The sequence below is a fragment of the Trichomycterus rosablanca genome, chromosome 16, assembly GCF_030014385.1.
Source record: "Trichomycterus rosablanca isolate fTriRos1 chromosome 16, fTriRos1.hap1, whole genome shotgun sequence".
Taxonomy (NCBI): domain Eukaryota; kingdom Metazoa; phylum Chordata; class Actinopteri; order Siluriformes; family Trichomycteridae; genus Trichomycterus; species Trichomycterus rosablanca.
In genome coordinates, this window is record NC_086003.1 from 22,040,674 (window position 1) to 22,057,885 (window position 17,212).

A 17,212-nucleotide genomic window follows, 5' to 3' on the forward strand; every position below is an offset into this window, starting at 1 on the left:
GTTTGACGAGGGCCGAATTGTGATGGCTAGACGACTGGGTCAGAGCATCTCCAAAACTGCAGCTCTTGTGGGGTGTTCCCGGTCTGCAGTGGTCAGTATCTATCAAAAGTGGTCCAAGAAAGGAACAAGGATGTGGTCGCTTAACTGGGAAACACATGGCACCAAGATGCACTATGGGAAGAAGGCAAGCCGGCGGAGGCAGTGTGATGCTTTGGGTAATATTCTGCTGGGAAACCTTGGGTCCTGCCATCCACGAAGATGTTACTTTCACACGTACCACCTACCTAAGCATTGTTGCAGACCATGTTCACCCTTTCATGGAAACGCTATTCCCTGATGGCTGTGGCCTCTTTCAGCAGGATAATGCACCCTGCCACAAAGCAAAAATGGTTCAGGAATGGTTTGAGGAGCACAACATTGAGTTTGAGGAGTTGACTTGGCCTCCAAATTCCCCAGATCTCAATCCAATCAAACATCTGTGGGATGTGCTGGACAAACAAGTCCGATCCATGGAGGCCCCACCTCACAACTTACAGGAGTTAAAGGATCTGCTGCTAACATCTTGGTGCCAGATACTACAGCACACCTTCAGGGGTCTAGTGGAGTCCATGCCTTGATGGGTCAGAGCTGTTTTGGCAGCAAAAGAGGGACCAGCACAATGTTAGGAAGGTGGTCATATTATGCCTATGTCATGTTATGCCTGATCGGTGTGGTTAGTAAGCCTGCTGCAGGTGATTTATTCTGGTTGAATATATTACCTGCAGCAGGCTTAACCACAGTCTCTGAGCAAATGATTTTAGTAATCAAGTGCCAAAAAAAAGTGTAAATGCAGATAAATACAGCCAAACGCCTTAGTGTTTTAACAAGTGCTTTTGCTTAAACGTATGACCAGAAATACAAAGTAGCAAAGTTTTTTTTTCTAGAGGCAATTTGTAGGCAACCTAAAAGTAAAAGGTATAAAAGACACAAACAACAGCTCCAGTGAGTGTTTAAAAGTAATGCTGTTCCAAGAACAACAAAAAGAGCATTCAAGACTTTGTTTTACTCGAAGAAATTACGTTCACCACACAGGGATCTAAAAGAACCACTTGCATTTCTCAGCAAAGCTACTGGAAGGTTTCCACTAGCTTACTTCAGTTTTTTTCCTTCTCTGTGAATGCTATAGTGCTAGCTTTTCCATTCACTCCTGCCTTCATTCACATTCTTCCATCGTCTTTCATTTTTATTGATTTCTGTCTTTTCCTGCTTTTTGTCTGTGCAGGCTGTGTGAAATTGAACAGCTCGCCAGTGCCAGACCCACAGCCATAAACCACGGAAGGTGCCTGAAGATAAGAAGGGTTGATGAAAAACAATGGCTGATGCAGGTGAGACCTTAGAGAAATAAGATAAAGGGAAATGGGGTTTATTAAAGAGGAGGGATTGTCATGTATGATCCTGTGTAAAAGGACATTTACAGTTCAGATTTTGTACATCTACTACTATCTTCTTCAACTGGTTTCTGTTATATTGTACTCTACATATTTAGTTTTATTATTTAGTATACACTGCATGACCAGTAAAAATTTACAATTTGGATTTAAATAGGCAAACACATTAGTCTTTGATTGGATCATTACTCCAGTGATTAATGTGTCAGCTGGCAACAACTCTTTTTACCCTAGCTGATGCAGTAAGTAGCCTCTCATTTCTTAAACAACCATATCAGAAGATTTTTCTTGTAGTTGGGGATAGGATGTTACTATGTTTCGGAATGGTCAATTTATTGGCCTAAATCAAGCAAAACGACTGAAGAAAGGAATCTAAAATGACTAGAACTGTCCAACACATTATTAAAACCTGGAGGGATAGTGGTCAATCATCAACGTTGTGGAAGAAATGTGGTCATTAAAAGAGTCTTCAAATGGGCACTCAGGTGGAGCAGCGGTAAATCACACTAGCACACCAAAGCTGACATCTCAAACTCTGCTACGGGCCGGCTGGGTGCCTACACGAACAATCATTGGGAAAGTGCCAGAGGAGATTCCTCATAACTGATGCAATTATGACCTCTACTGGCTGACTGATAGCGCCTGCACAGAGACAGGGGATAATGTGGTCATAGTGTGACTCTCTGTGCACAAAGCTGATTCACATATGAACTCGCCTCGTGCAGGTGAAAAGATGCAGTCGGCTACTGTGCACATCCTCAGTCGGGGTGGAGGTCAGTATCAGTAGAGAGGAACCATAATACAATCTGATGAGGTAAATGATGAGATAAATGAATACAACTAGATTGGGAGAAAAATAGGGGGAAAATGCCAAAAAGAAAAGAAAAAAAGAATTGGGACCAAACTGCTGTGACAAAAATAAATAAATAAAAAACAAAATAAAAAATATTATTTAAAAGAAACTGTTAGTGAGGCTTTTCAGAAAAAGGCTTTTTTTTTGCAATGGAACATAAAAACTAAACTCAAGATTGGAATAATGGAAAAAGGTCAAGAAGTCTGATGAGTCCAGATTTACCCTGCTCCAGATCGATGGGCACATCATGGTAAGAAGGGAAGCATGTGAAGCGATTTACCCATCATGTATGGTGTACAGTGTACAAACCTCTGGAGGCAGTGTGACAGTATAATCTGGTGTTGCTTCAACTGATCAGATCAAGATGAAGACAGCAGGAATGCACTGAACGACCAGGCTACCCCATCAATGGATTTTTCCATTCCTGGCATGGGCAGATTTCAAGACGACAATGCCAAGATTCATTGGGCTGAAATTGTAAAAAAGGAGTTCAGAAGCCGCTCAGGTGGCGCAGCGGTAAAGTACGCTAGCTCACCAGAGTTGGGGTTTCGAATACATCGTATCGAATCTCAGCTCTGCCTTTCCGACTGGGCTGGGTGGCTGAATGAACAACGATTGGCTGTTGTTCAGGGTTAGAGGGTAAGAAAGTCGGATCATAGGTCCTCATAACTGGTGCGACTGTGGCCCCTGCTGGCTGACTGATGGCGCCTGCACAGGGCTGAGGAATAATGCTGATGGGGGTGTGGCCCTCCGTACACAGTGCCCGTCAAGTGTATGAACTCGACTCGTGCAGGTGAAAAATGCAGTCTGTACTGACTGTGCGTACCGCAGGGGGCGTATGTCAGTTGAGAGGCGTCCTCAGTCAGCGGTGAAGGGTCGAATCAGTATAGAGGACGCATTCAGGGTAATCGGATACAACTAGACTGGGGGATAAAGAGGGGAAAAAATATATAAATGAAAAAAAAGGAGTTCAGAAAACTTAAGGAACTAATTTCCCCCATTGAAAGAATTTTAGACGTGCTGGAGAAGAAATGTTCGACTCTCCTTGTCAATACAAGATCTCAGCCAATAATGCGACATGGCATATGTTTGCTAAAAAATGCTAATAGAAATAAAATGCTTCTTAAAAATGAGTATATAGAATATAATTAAAGAACACGTAGAACGAAGAGAGTCAAGTCTTACTGACAGTTAACCAATTATATTACAAACTCTACTATTAATACCATCAGACATTCTGATTTGTATTCACTACTGGTTTGAAAATCTCAATCTGACTCAATTACCCAACCAACCCAGCATTCTAATTAGTTTAGGTGAAAAGAGGACGAGGATGAAAATATCAAGGTATTAAACAGTCATACTGAGATGCCTGCTTGATCCGATGACAAATCAGCAGATTAGACATTGATCTCAATGTATGCATATCTAAAGCTTAAGTTTACACCAGCAGCATTAGCCTGGAGGCTCAAACGTAGGTAGCTTTCTTGGCAGAGCTTTCATATCCTGCCTCCCGTGTGTGTGTGTGTGTGTGTGTGTGTGTGTGTGTGTTTGGAGTAAAGCAGAGCTATGTGTGGGAGCAAAGCTTTTTCACCAGTAAAATGCTAATGAGTTCTGTCACTATTCACAGGGCAAGATTTCCGACATTCAACCTTTAATTCTGTATTAGAAAAAAAAGGTGTTCTCTTCATCTAGCCTGATCCGGGCCGGAAATGGAGGGGGAAGGAAGGGGTGTGTGCATGCGTTTGACATATTTCTTCCCATGGCAATAGGTCCTGTCAGTGCCCCCATGGGTGTGCAAGTGTGATTTTCCCAGCAGTACCCTATCCAGCTAGTGTATTTTTGCAAATGAGAAATCGCAAGCAAATCTATACTTACTTCCCTGGATTAGTCGTAGCGAAATGCAATTCCAGCTCCAGTGTGATAGAGATATTCAGACTTTCACTACTGTTCCCTGTCCAAATATAGCTCTGGTGTCAGTTCAGACTCATAGACCAGATTAGCCTACACACAGTGTGATCTGCCTCTACCTCACTGAAGACACAGATGCCATGGAGATAAACTGACAAAAAAATGAGAAAAAGTGAAGAATGAATGCTGCAACTAAACTAAGAACCAGAACTGCAGAAAATACAAGTAACTCATTAGTTAATATCTTCCCTGCTGGGGGCATCATGCTTGTTTCTGCTACGGTGGTGCTTTACTTAAAGAGCTCTAGCTGAGACTTCATTTAGAATCTGAAATGAGCTCACTGAGTGTAGTCCCACACATTCTTCAGACCTTCAGCCTCGCTAAATGTAGATCAACAATGTCAGGATGCTGGGTCACAATTGATCCGTCACATCCAGGCAACCGAGCAGTCTTAGTCATGTAGCATCTCTTCTAAACTCCTGCTAGGCTTTCTTCAGCATGATCATAAACATGAGCTTACATAAGTGCCCCCATTGCCCACTTCTCTGCCTTTAATCTACATATTTTCTGATTCTGTTCCCTACAATAAAAATTTTTAGGTAAACTTCAATCATCGATCAAACTGGCAATCAAAATCCCAGCAGCCACACATACATAGGAAGATCTGTATATATTAGAGCTAGGGATATGAAAGGTATTGATTTACCAACACTAAAACATACCAACACTAAATTAAAGATATATATATATATATACAGTATATATATATATATATATATATATATATACACACACACCGATCAGCCATAACATTAAAACCACGTTCTTGTTTCTACACTCACTGTCCATTTTATCAGCTCCACTCTCCATATAGAAGCACTTTGTAGCTCTACAATTACTGACTGTAGTCCATCTGTTTCTCTACATACTTTGTTAGCTCCCTTTTATGCTGTTCTTCAATGGTCAGGACCCCCAGAGCACCACCAAGCAGGTATTATTTAGGTGGTGGATCATTCTCAGCAGTGCAATGACACTGACATGGTGGTGGTGTGTTAGTGTGTTTTGTGCTGGTATGAGTGGATACAACACAGCAGCGCTGATGGACTTTTAAAACACCTCACTGTTACTGCTGGACTGAGAATTGTCCACCAACCAAACATATCCAGCCAACAGCGCCCTGTGGGCAGCATCCTGTGACCACTGATGAAGGTCTAGAAGATGACCAACTCAAACAGCAGCAATAGATGAGCGATCGTCACCTAACACACCACCACCATGTCAGTGTCACTGCAGTGCTGAGAATGATCCACCACCTAAATAATACCTGCTCTGGAGTGGTCCTGTGGTGGTCCTGGCCATTGAAGAACAGGGTGAAGGCAGGCCCACAATCTTTTTATTCAGCTTAGACCAAACAAAGCTTTTGTCCAAGAAATATTGATACACTACTTCAAATAAAGGACGTGACAGCTTTCTGTAATTAGATGGATTGTGCTGAGCATCGATCAGAGAAATACTGCTGGCTGCATGTTTTCTAGGCAGTAATGTAACTGTGATGTGATTAGTACTAAATTAAATATGAAAAGTGGGGTATAATGTGACTTTAGGACTACGTCTGGACTTGACCTCTTTATATTTACCATTACTCACTCAACAAAATGTGACATGAATAATGCATTCTAGCTTTTTCAGCAACTCATAGACTAACATTATATTCATCATCATCTTCATCATTCATTTTCACGTCTTTTCACTTCTTTATCCTTGGCAGGGTTGCAGTTTCCTCTGAATTACTGGGCACAATGCAGTAACACACCCTGGACAAGACACTGTACGTAGATGCCCGATAGAGCAACAGCATAGCTGGGGATTCAAACTCTGGATTTCTACATAGCCAGAAGTGGGCTAGTATAATTTACCACTGCACCACCCGGTGCCCATAATTCTAAGTGAGTGTCCTTATTTTATAAATTAATAACCTTTTAAATATGTGTTTGTGTATTTTATTCTGATAGAGAAACTGCTTTAAAAAAGCGACATTTCAGCCCCTCAGGCGGTGCAGCGGGAAAAACACATGCTAGCACACCAGAGCTGGGATCTCGAATACATTGTACCGAATCTCAGCTCTGCCATCCGGCTGGGCTGAGCGGCCACATGAACAATGATTGGCCTGTTGTTTATATAGGGGTGGGGTAGTAGTAAGCCAGATAGGGTCTCCTCATGGCTTGTGCAACTGTGACCTCTGCTGGCTGATTGATGGCGCCTGCACAGGGGCGGGGAAGGAGTGCGTTGATCAAGGTGTGTCTCTCCGTACACAAGGCTGATCCGCATTAGCACTCGCCTAGTTCAGGTAAAAAAAAATGCATACGACTGCTGCCCATGTGACGGAGGGGGACGTGGGTTAGCTTCGTTCTCCTCAATCAGAGCGAGGACATTAATGGAGAGGAAGCGTGATGTAATCGGGCAATTGGACGCACTAAAAGTCGGGAGAAAATGCATAAACAAAATACAAAAAAAGCAACATTTCAAACCAAAAACTACTATTAGCAACTGAGTAGCACTTAAATACAGTTTGGAAACCAGCCAAAACTTGTTCAGCTTCGGCAGTGTAGCTGTAGTGTAGCTGTTTTGATGCTAGCAAGCCCTGACAAATGTATACATTTTGTTGCATTTTACTGATTCAAAGGTGTGATAATGAATTGTATTTTTTGTAGCTACATTGTCTGCACATTTGTGTTTATTTCAGTCCTTCCACTGACTTACTGTAATAAAAACATGGCACTGTGAAAAGCCCCTAAAGTCAAAGGTTACCGGTTTTTAATGACAGCAGCATTCCAGTGCCAAAGACTTTGTAGTAAAAAGTAGGGCTGTCACATGATTAAAATTTTTAATCGAGATTTTGCTTTGTTATTTTTGCAGTCAATAAATCGCGACTAATTTGGTTCTTTAATCGCGATTTATCGACTGCAAAAATAACAAAGCAAAAATTTGAATAGTTATGCACATTTTTATTGCAAGATAAAATGTTTACCAATACATTTTTTTAAATACAATTATGATACAATTATTAAATCTAAATTATCTTTAGAAAGCCAGCCAATGCCTATATAAAGTTGTTAACAGCTACCCATCTTTCAGCCAGTTATTTAAAATGACAAGTCTGTTCACATTATCTGGCAAAAGTGAGGATCTTCTCCTGTTCATAACCCTGCCACTGAAAACAGGTGCTCAGGGTACTAATATGAACCATTTCTAGATGCAATACGTATAACATCATGTAGACCCACATCAATAACTATGTTAAAGCGTCTACAGCCCATTGCCATCCATTTAACACCAGTGTTTGTAATGTTCCCACGATGTGTACAGTCCATGGGCTTTCTATCCAAATTCCTTTTAAATAAAGTTGTCTGAGCTCATTTAGCCCGGCGAGACAAATGCGTGCTTTTACCAAAGATGATATTAAAGCATCAATTAATAACTGTTATTTTGTCTAGTGATGATTTCTCGCGCTTTTTGAAAACAAAAATTATTATTTAAAATACCCAATATTTCGCAATATGTTGCAGCAGCAGCCCGAGTCATTTCTAACTCACGACCCGTGTTATCACTATACAGTATAAACACAATGTTGCTATATTAAAGCAGTGCAAATGACCACTGTGACGTATGTTTAAAATGGCACAAACACAGCCCAATAAAAATTGTTTATTCTCGATTAATTTTTTTAATCACAACTAAAATTTTAACGCATTAATCACGTTAATTAATGCAATTAACGAAAGCCCTAGTAAAAAGCTTAAAAGCAGTGTTTATTTCTGCAGTTTTCAGATATGTATTTTAACTGAAATTATGTCCTGGATGTCCATAGATGGCTAAACAGCCTTTAATAATAACCTATTTTACTTATTTTTACAAACTGATAATTTGTTTTAGTACTTTTCCAAATACAGTGATGATTCTACTAATAAAAATAAATTTTATTCAATAACTATGTGCATATTAGTGGCAAAGTTTAACAGAACAACCAGTAATTTTGGTTTGTTTGTCACAAAAACGATACTATATTAGATTTTTCCTAAGGTTTATTCAGGGTGGAAGTTTTAATGCTTCTAGCTGCACAACACAGACACTGATACACATTGCAAGTTAACTGTGAGGCGGTTGCTAAGGACCGGTTGCTAAGTCACACGTATGGATGGGCTAGACAGCTGGTGCAACATTTATAATGATGCAAAGACAGTTGAGTCTCAGTTGGTTGTTGTTATTTTAAGAACTATATATTGAACCAAGAGTTAGTAAAAAGTTGAAAAACATGGTGGGAAAAGATACTGGGTGTGTTTAAAAACCTAGTGATCACTCTACATAGAGATACAGCATTTAACGTCATCCTACACGCTCCCGAGAAGAAGGCTGTCCGAATTCTTAGACGCCTTAAAATGCTGTCTAGGATGCACCTTCAATTTGAATGGTACTTTGAATAATGATGGAGCATCTGATGCTTCCTTAGTGGTGAAGGCAATCCCAGCATTCAGTGCAGCACAACCTTTCTCACAAAAAAATTACAAATATGGCAGATAAATGTGAAGCAACAAACCAACTTTTTTTTTCTTTTTCCCATTTATCTTCAAAACGAGTAATTTCCAAATCCCAAATGTGAATGTGCTACCACTTAAACAACCTCTGATACAGTATTAACAAGGAGAGGTGGATCACCACACGCCCCCTCCAATCTGCAGTCCAATCTGTGGCTGCTTCTGGTCATCTGCCAGCTTTACATACTCACAAAGAAAACCATATTGCAGACAGAGAGCCACAGTAAGATCCCTATACAATTGAGCAGATGACAGGACCAGTCTTGGAGATCACACATCGCAGCGGCAACTGGAAGAGACCCTGTCTGACCTTCCCTCTCTTAAGCACAGCCAATTGTGTTTGTGTGGACGCCCGGCCAGGTTGGTGTTGTTGCTGTAATTCAAACCTGTAAGTTCGAATGCTCTGCAGTGGTGTTCTAGTGCACCCAGGTGGTGCAGCGAGATATTCCGCTATCACACCAGCGCTTTTTGAGATTCTAAAACAACCCGGTTCCAGTATCGGCTTTGCTGCTGGTCGGCTGGGTGCCATCTAGCAGGCACAATTGGCAGTGCCTTCAGCAGATACAAATTGGCTACAGTGACTGCTGGGTTGAGGAGATGACTGGACTATGTGGGTGGGGTCTTCAGACACTGTGTGGGGACCGTGATTGGCAGATAGAGGCGTCTGTGCAGAAGCACGGGAGTAAAGAAGGGGTCCGCTAGGACTGGGCACGCGTCAATGGGCACGTGAGCAGCAAATATACCCTCCACCTAAACGCAAACAGGGATCCACAGCAGCGGAAGACAAACTATGCTAAATCGGGTCTGAATCCAGGGCATGACTTTGCATGTCTCTGCACTACTTACTACTGTGCACTCCTTAAAAAAAATAACATTTGTTTCAAAGAGAACTGAACCAATGCACCAATGTTCAAGTTTTGCTGTGTATTTCAAAGGCATCCATCCAGTCATAAATATTCACAAGAATTATTTCTGTAGCCACACACACCGGGCTTATCCAATCCACCCACCCACACACTCACTCACTACAATCATTTCTCTCTCTTCTATCATACACTTAGCAACTGCTACTTACTTGCGCACACACACACACATTATTAGACAAACACATAAATTCAATGTGCCAGTAAACACCAGACATTGCATACAGAGCCTTTTCTCTCTACATGATTACAGACACACTCCCACACTCTCCCACACACTCTCCCATATGCACACACACACACACAGCCTCACTCATATCTTCAACACTTCACCACCACGCTGTGAATATTGACATGTAACGTACAGTTTTTTTCCTCCCCATCATCTCTCCTATTTCCCTCTCAGCCAGTGTTATTCACTACCTTCCTCCCACATCCATAGTTGCCTCTCACCTCTTCTCTGCTCTCTCCACATCATCGCTCTTGCTTTATCACAACTGTGTTTAATTCTGCTCTGCCCACGCACTGCCTGAGCTGCACTTTATCCTATATCCTCTGTGGTGTCTTTTCAGACCAAACATCACCTTCAGATTGACATCAGCTGTTACATGAAAGCCACCATGGTGGATAATCCTGGCCCTTGACAAAAAGCAAATGACAATTCTCGATTTTTGTGAGGAAAAAGTTTTCTGCATAAACAGTGGTCTCAGAAAAATGTCAAGATCGAGACGATGTGTGACGTATGGTTGTAATGAAGAACAATGTCTGCACAACACATTCATTTTTATTAAAATAGACAGGAGGAAGACAGGAAGGCCCACAAAGGTTTACAGATGCAGTGAGGGAGAACATGCAGATGGTTTCAGGACAGAGCAAGATGGAGACAAATGATCCACTGTGGCCACCCGTACCGGGAGCAGCCAAATAAAGAAGAAACAAAGGAAGATAAATGTGGAAAACTTGGAGGTGATTTTTAAAAACAATTGTAAATTACAGATCAAGGGTTTGAATTTTTTTTGTTATTGTTATTGTTATTTTTTGTGATTGTCTGGTGGACCAAAACTTGTTACAGAGTTTAAAAAGCTCCACTTACCACATAGAAGCACTTTGTAGTTCTACAATTACTGACTGTAGTCCATCTGTTTCTCTGCATGCTTTGTTAGCCCCCTTTCATGCTGTTCCTCAATGGTCAGGACTCTCCCAGGACCACTACAGAGCAGGTATTATTTAGGTGGTGGATCATTCTCAGCACTGCAGTGACACTGAAATGGTGGTTGTGTGTTAGTGTGTGTTGTGCTGGTATGAGTGGATCAGACACAACAATGCTGATGGAGTTTTTAAACACCTCACTGTCACTGCTGTACTGAGAATAGTCCACCAACCAAAAACATACAGCCAACAGCGCCCCGTGGGCAGCGTCCTGTGACCACTAGAAGGTCTAGAAGATGACCAACTCAAACAGCAGCAATAGATGAGCGATCAACTCTGACTTTACATCTACAAGGTGGACCTTAGATAAGAGTGGACAGTGAGTGGACATGGTATTTAAAAACTCCAGCAGCGCTGCTGTGTCAGATCCACTCATACCAGCACAACACACACGAACACACCACCACCATGTCAGTGTCACTGCAGTGCTGAAAATGATCCACCACCTAAATAATACCTGCTCTGTGGGGGTCCTGACCATTAAAGAACAGGGTGAAAGGAGGTTAAAAAAGTATGTAAAGAAACAGATGGACTACAGTCAGTAATTGTAGAACTACAAAGTGCTTCTATATGGTAAGTGGAGCTGATAAAATGGACAGTAAGTGTAACAAGAAGGTGGTTTTAATGTTATGGCTGATCGGTGTATATCTTTTAGTCTCACATCAACTCTTATTCTTCAGAATAACACACTATATTTAACCTTATGAGTCTATCAAATTCTTGGCTGCAATAGGTCGTTTTCTTTTGAAAGAAGGTAAGGAGTATTATTAAAAGGGTAAAAACACCAGGTAAGGGAAAACCAATCAATCCAAAATTCAGTCTGAATACTGCAAGTTTCAAAATGTACAAACACCAATCCAAACCAAGTAGACAGCAATGATTTGCAAATACTTCTGACTTGTTCTCAGTCAAAACCAGTCCACCATGTTCTGAATGTTTAAACTAATTAACTTTTTGCTTGCTGCATACATGAGCTCATTTCAAACTGACAACTACAGCGTTTGTTATCCAATTATAATCGCATCACCCAGTACCTATTCCCTTATTACCTGTGAGTGGAAAATTGCAAAAACAGGTTTTATTTAACAAACTTCACAATTTGACATTGCCCCTGTCTCAGCTTTTTTTAAATGTGCTGCTGGCATCAAATTAGCAGCTGATAATTATAAACACATACACATCACTAGACATTTACAGGCTTGATTGGGCGGCACGGTGGCTAAGTGGGTAGCACTGTCGCCTCACAGCAAGAAGGTCCTGGGTTCGATCCCCAGGTGGGGAGGTCCGGGTCCTTTCTGTGTGGAGTTTGCATGTTCTCCCCGTGTCTGCGTGGGTTTCCTCCGGGTGCTCTGGTTTCCTCCCACAGTACAAAGACATGCAAGTGAGGTAAATTGGAGATACTACATTGTCCATGACTGTGTCTGATATAAACTTGTGAACTGATGAACCTTGTGTAATGAGTCACTACATACTGTTCCTGCCATGAATGTAACCAAAGTGTAAAACATGACATTAAAATCCTAATAAACAAACAAACAAACATGCTTGATTATTTGTAGTGCACACTGTAAGCCCGGACTTTATATTTAATCAAACATTTTTAGTACAACATACATAAATTATTTAAGTTTTTTTGCTCTACTATAAAATGCAGAGTACATTGTACTAATTTGAGTACACATTTAAATGTGCTAAAAGATTTAAGTTTACTAAACAAAAAAAAAAACTTTTCTATCAGATTAACTTAAAAAAGTTAAGTTAAGGTAATAAAACAGAAAAACGCCCCCATTTACACGTAAGTCCGCCTTTTTTCAGCTTGCTGTTGGTGAATCAGGCAGCCATTTGTTTTAACTTTTGTAACCTGTTGTTGCAAATTACTTTTTACTTTTCATTGAAGGCTTTTTGCAAAAGTAAACTTGTCTACCTGAAATGTCTTTTGTGAAGTGGAACCTTTGTTAAACTAAGTGGACAAACATTTTCTTCCTCATTATGCTATTTTTGAGTAGCATGTACACCAGTCTGATGGGGCTTTTTCATCTTCCGTCTAATTTTGGTAAGTGTTGTACTTTACTTAACAATTTTGTTTAAAATAAATGATCTTAATGTTGACACTAAATAAATAATCAAACAGTGCTGCTTTATTTGCCGTATTTAGGCTACATGCTAGCATGTTAGCATGCTAGCCTTCATACGAAGCAAAGAGTGTGCTGGCCTGCTTTATTTTAATTTACTTCTGTTTCTTGTTTCTTTTTGTTGTTTTACAGGTTCATGGTTACTGTGAGGAGCTGTTTGTGTTTCATCAGAACTTTATATACAGTTTGTACAGTTTTAAAGATGTTTTCTTGACATGTTGTATTTTAAGTAAATACTTCTGAAGTGAAATAAAGAAAAATAATTTTATAATTGTGTCTGTTTTTCTATAAACATTTGTAATTCATATTTAAAATGTAATTAACATGAAAACTAAGAAGAAATCAATAGTTTTTTCCATTGAGCTCAAGATAATAAGTAGAATTATTGGGAAAAGCAGTTGGTATAACAAAAAAAAGAAAGTTTAATCAACTTGCCTTTTAGGTGTAATAACTTAATGTTTTAAGTTATGCTAACTCAAGTTTTCATTATACATTACTTAACTTTTTTAAGGCAACCGGTTTCCTCAAATTTTTTAAGTAGATTGAACTTATCCGGGCTTACAGTGCATTTGTAGCCCATAATTTTGGCCATTAGGGTTTAAATCCCTACCTGTGCTATCAAGCCGGTCGTGCATCTACATACAGACATGATTGGCTATGTCTGGAAAGGGGTGGCCGAAGTCCCACAATCGATTGGCATCCTGTTACTGTATTGCGCCTAATGATTCCTAGGAAACCGGACTGGAAAATGAATAAATCAATGTCATATTGTGTAACTGTATTTATTTGTAGAGCATCCTTTCTTATTCTTAAATCTGACCCTGTACTCCACACAGTACAGTCACAGGTGAATCTGAAAAATTATTTCCCCTGTTCTGGTTTTTTTTTATTTTGTATATTTGTTACTTGTTTTTAGATTAATTGTAATATAAGGCAACCATGCTACCCATGTAGAATATAATTACAGCTTTAAATCAGCACTGTATTTATTTTAATACAAATAAAAAATCATTTAGTGGGCGCCCAGGTGGCGCAGCGGGATATTCCGCTAGCACACCAGCACCGAGATTCTGAACTCCACGGTTCGAAACTTGGCATTGCCACCGGTCGGCTGAGCGCCATCTAGCAGGCATAATTGGCAGTGCCTGCAGCAGACACGTCCCAGGTCTTCAAACGCTGTGTAAGGACCCTGACTGGCAGATAGAGAGGCGCCTGTGCAGAGTGCATAGGTGAAAAAGGGTTCCGCAAAGGGCTACGCGTGTGATGGAGGAGGCGTGAGCAGCAATATACCCACCTCGACTGCAATCAGGGATCCCCCAGCAGCGGAGGACAAATTGACTACGCTAACTTGGGGAGAAAATGGGAGAAAATGCATAAATACAATAGAAAAAAATAATAATAATTTAGTTTTTAGGCACTTTTTAGGCACCAATTAACCTTGATTAATCAGATTGAATTCCTTACTGGAGTTAGGTAGACTAGCCACAGCTAGGGTTGATTATTGCCTCACCTGGTCAATCTAAACCTCACATAAATTGCCTGTCCAGCAATGGAAAATATGCTACTCCAAAATCATATTTCCATCTCTGCACTGGTTTGATAAGAAAAACGATGCCAGTACCAAAGCAATGAGGTTGTCACAGTGACTAACCAAGTTAAATATTGTTTTTCAACAGTGAGAAATGATCCAGTGTATGTACAGTATGTCTCCAATTCTCTTGGTCTAATCCCTCACTCGATTTATTGAACCCTCCCTTTCAGACTGAGCTTCACAGAACTTAAATCTTTCAGAATCCCCCTGGATCTTCTCTACACTGCCAAGAGAGAATAGCTGAATTCCTCTTAAAAGATGGACAGGGCAAGGGTGGTGCAACATCATGCTGAGAACATGATTTATTTTTTATTTTATTAGGATTTTAACGTCATGTTTTACACTCTTTGGTTACATTCGTGACAGAACAGGTAGTTACTCATTACACAAGGGTCATCAGTTCAAGTGTAATGTCAAACACAGTCATGGACAATTTAGTATCTCCAATTTACCTCACTTGCACGTCTTTGGACTGTGGGAGGAAACCCACGTAGACACGGGGAGAACATGCAAACTCCACACAGAAAGGACCCAGACCGTTCCACCCAGGACCTTCTTGCTGTGAGGCGACAGTGCTACCCACCTCTGACAACATGAGGATAATTATTATAAGATGTAGTACACTGATCTTGAGCATCACTACTCTTCGTACCGACTCTAGCTGTGTTTACAATCTCTAACACTCCACAACCCCCCCTCCGGAAACACTGGGCACATGGCAGGAACACACTCTGGACAGGGTACCATATGAGTGGCTTTGACCACCAAAGACAAAGCCAATCAGGTCTGTGTAGGCACCCAGCCAGCCAAAAGCACTGCTGAGATTCGAACCTGGATCTCATCTGGGAGTGGGCTGGCATAATACACCGCTTCACCACCTGAGTGCTGTTTATAATAATGAAATGTTTAAAATGCCAAAACTTCAATATGGAGCTGGCAACTTTGCCTTAAATTCATTGTTTTAGTAAGACAAGGAAGATGATGTGCAAATCAGCTCAAACCTACACAGAATGTGTAAACCTTCACTTTTTCCTCAAGCAAACTTCCATTTCTGTCAGGATCATACCCTACACGCAGGCAGCAGACAAGCTGCCATTGCATATTTCCATATACATGCCACATAAATGGTGAATCTAGGCTTGGATGCAGGTTTAACGGATTGCTGCGAATGTTTTTTTAGCAGAATGTGTCAGGGTGTGCTAAAGGCTTAGCCCATTCGGCTCTGTTTAGCACAATAGCAGCAAGAAATTACAGAATCAACATCTAGAAAATTTGACTTGATTTGATAGTGTGATAAAATGAACCCATTAAAAAAGTCATTTACAAGATTGATGAACTGCTACAGCGAATCCTGCTGAACACATAATTGCATACATTTCATTTCGGATGTCCTGCCCTTGAGGTGATTCGGAGGTGCAGTCTGTTCTGTACTGAGATGAACACAAGTTTTTAATTCATTTGATTTTTACTACTGAACACTTCCTCCTAGGGGCACTCGGGTGGTGCGGTGCTTAGTTACGCTAGCTCACTTCTGCTGGGATCCAGGGCTCTGCTGGATCCAGCAGTGCTATCGGGCTATCACACATATACATACAGACATGATTGGCTATATCTGAGAGGGGATGTCTCTGAGGCCCCATGATGGTTTGGTGTCCTGTCCAGGGCATTACTGCATTGATTCCGGGTAAAATGAAAATAAAAACTTATTCCTAGACAGAGTTTTGGTGGGTGCGGTGTCACAAAGAAACAATGGACGCAAATTGGGAATACATGTCAGGGAAGCACGCACTTACAAACACCTAGGGCAATTTAGTATGACTTACTCTACCAGCTGTGCCACTCTGCCAACAACAAATGTTTCCTTTCAGGTATTGTTTTAGCTATATTTTTAGCTGCAGGGTGTCCACTTGACCAATGCTGGTTCAGATTCCAGTCCAGTCAAGTTTTGGCAGTATAGGGTTATTCTAAAACAATCTTCTGTTTAAGGGTGGCACGGTGGCTCAGTGGGTACCACTGTTGCCTCACAACAAGAAGGTCCTGGGTTCGATCCCCAGATCCCCGGTCCGGATTCTTTCTGTGCAGAGTTTGCATGTTCTCCCCGTGTCTGCGTGGGTTTCCTCCGGGAGCTCCGGTTTCCTCCCACAGTCCAAAAATATGCAGTCAGGTTAACTGGAGACACTGAATTGCCCTATAAGTGAATGGGTGTGTGTATGTGTGTCTGTGTTCTAGGGCTGTCGCGGTGACAGAATTTCCCCTTGCGATATTCAGCCTGTCTCAATATCGCGGTATGCGGTTATATCGCCATTTTCTTGTTGTTTTTGAAAATTACTTAATTGATCTGGATTTTAGAGCTATATAAACAAGCTTTATTGTTAGGCTATGATTCGATATATTATTGCTTTATAATGACAAAGATGAGACGGCTTTAAGACCAATGAAATGCGTGTTTAGGCTATTGTTAAATACAGAACAGAGCAGGGATGCGCGTCTTTTCTCTATTAAAAAAAGGTTTAAATTAGCTTCTAGCCTAGGTTAGATATACACTGTGAAACAAAAAAAAAGTGTTTAGGCTAA

At 40.9% G+C, this 17,212-nt stretch overlaps 1 protein-coding gene across 2 annotated transcripts in view; it reads right to left on the reverse strand.

The window, feature by feature from the left end:
- The window catches only part of slc8a4a (solute carrier family 8 member 4a), a 95,400-nt gene that overhangs the window by 35,692 nt on the left and 42,496 nt on the right, over positions 1 to 17,212 (reverse strand). Inside the window, exon 1 of one of the 2 annotated variants that reach the window (XM_063010999.1) lies at positions 10,072 to 10,199. The exons of the other annotated variant lie outside the window; for it this stretch is intronic. The gene's annotated coding sequence lies outside the window, so the exon portion shown is untranslated. Of the gene's footprint in view, positions 1 to 10,071; positions 10,200 to 17,212 lie in introns of those variants that run through there. 2 annotated transcript variants of the gene reach the window in all.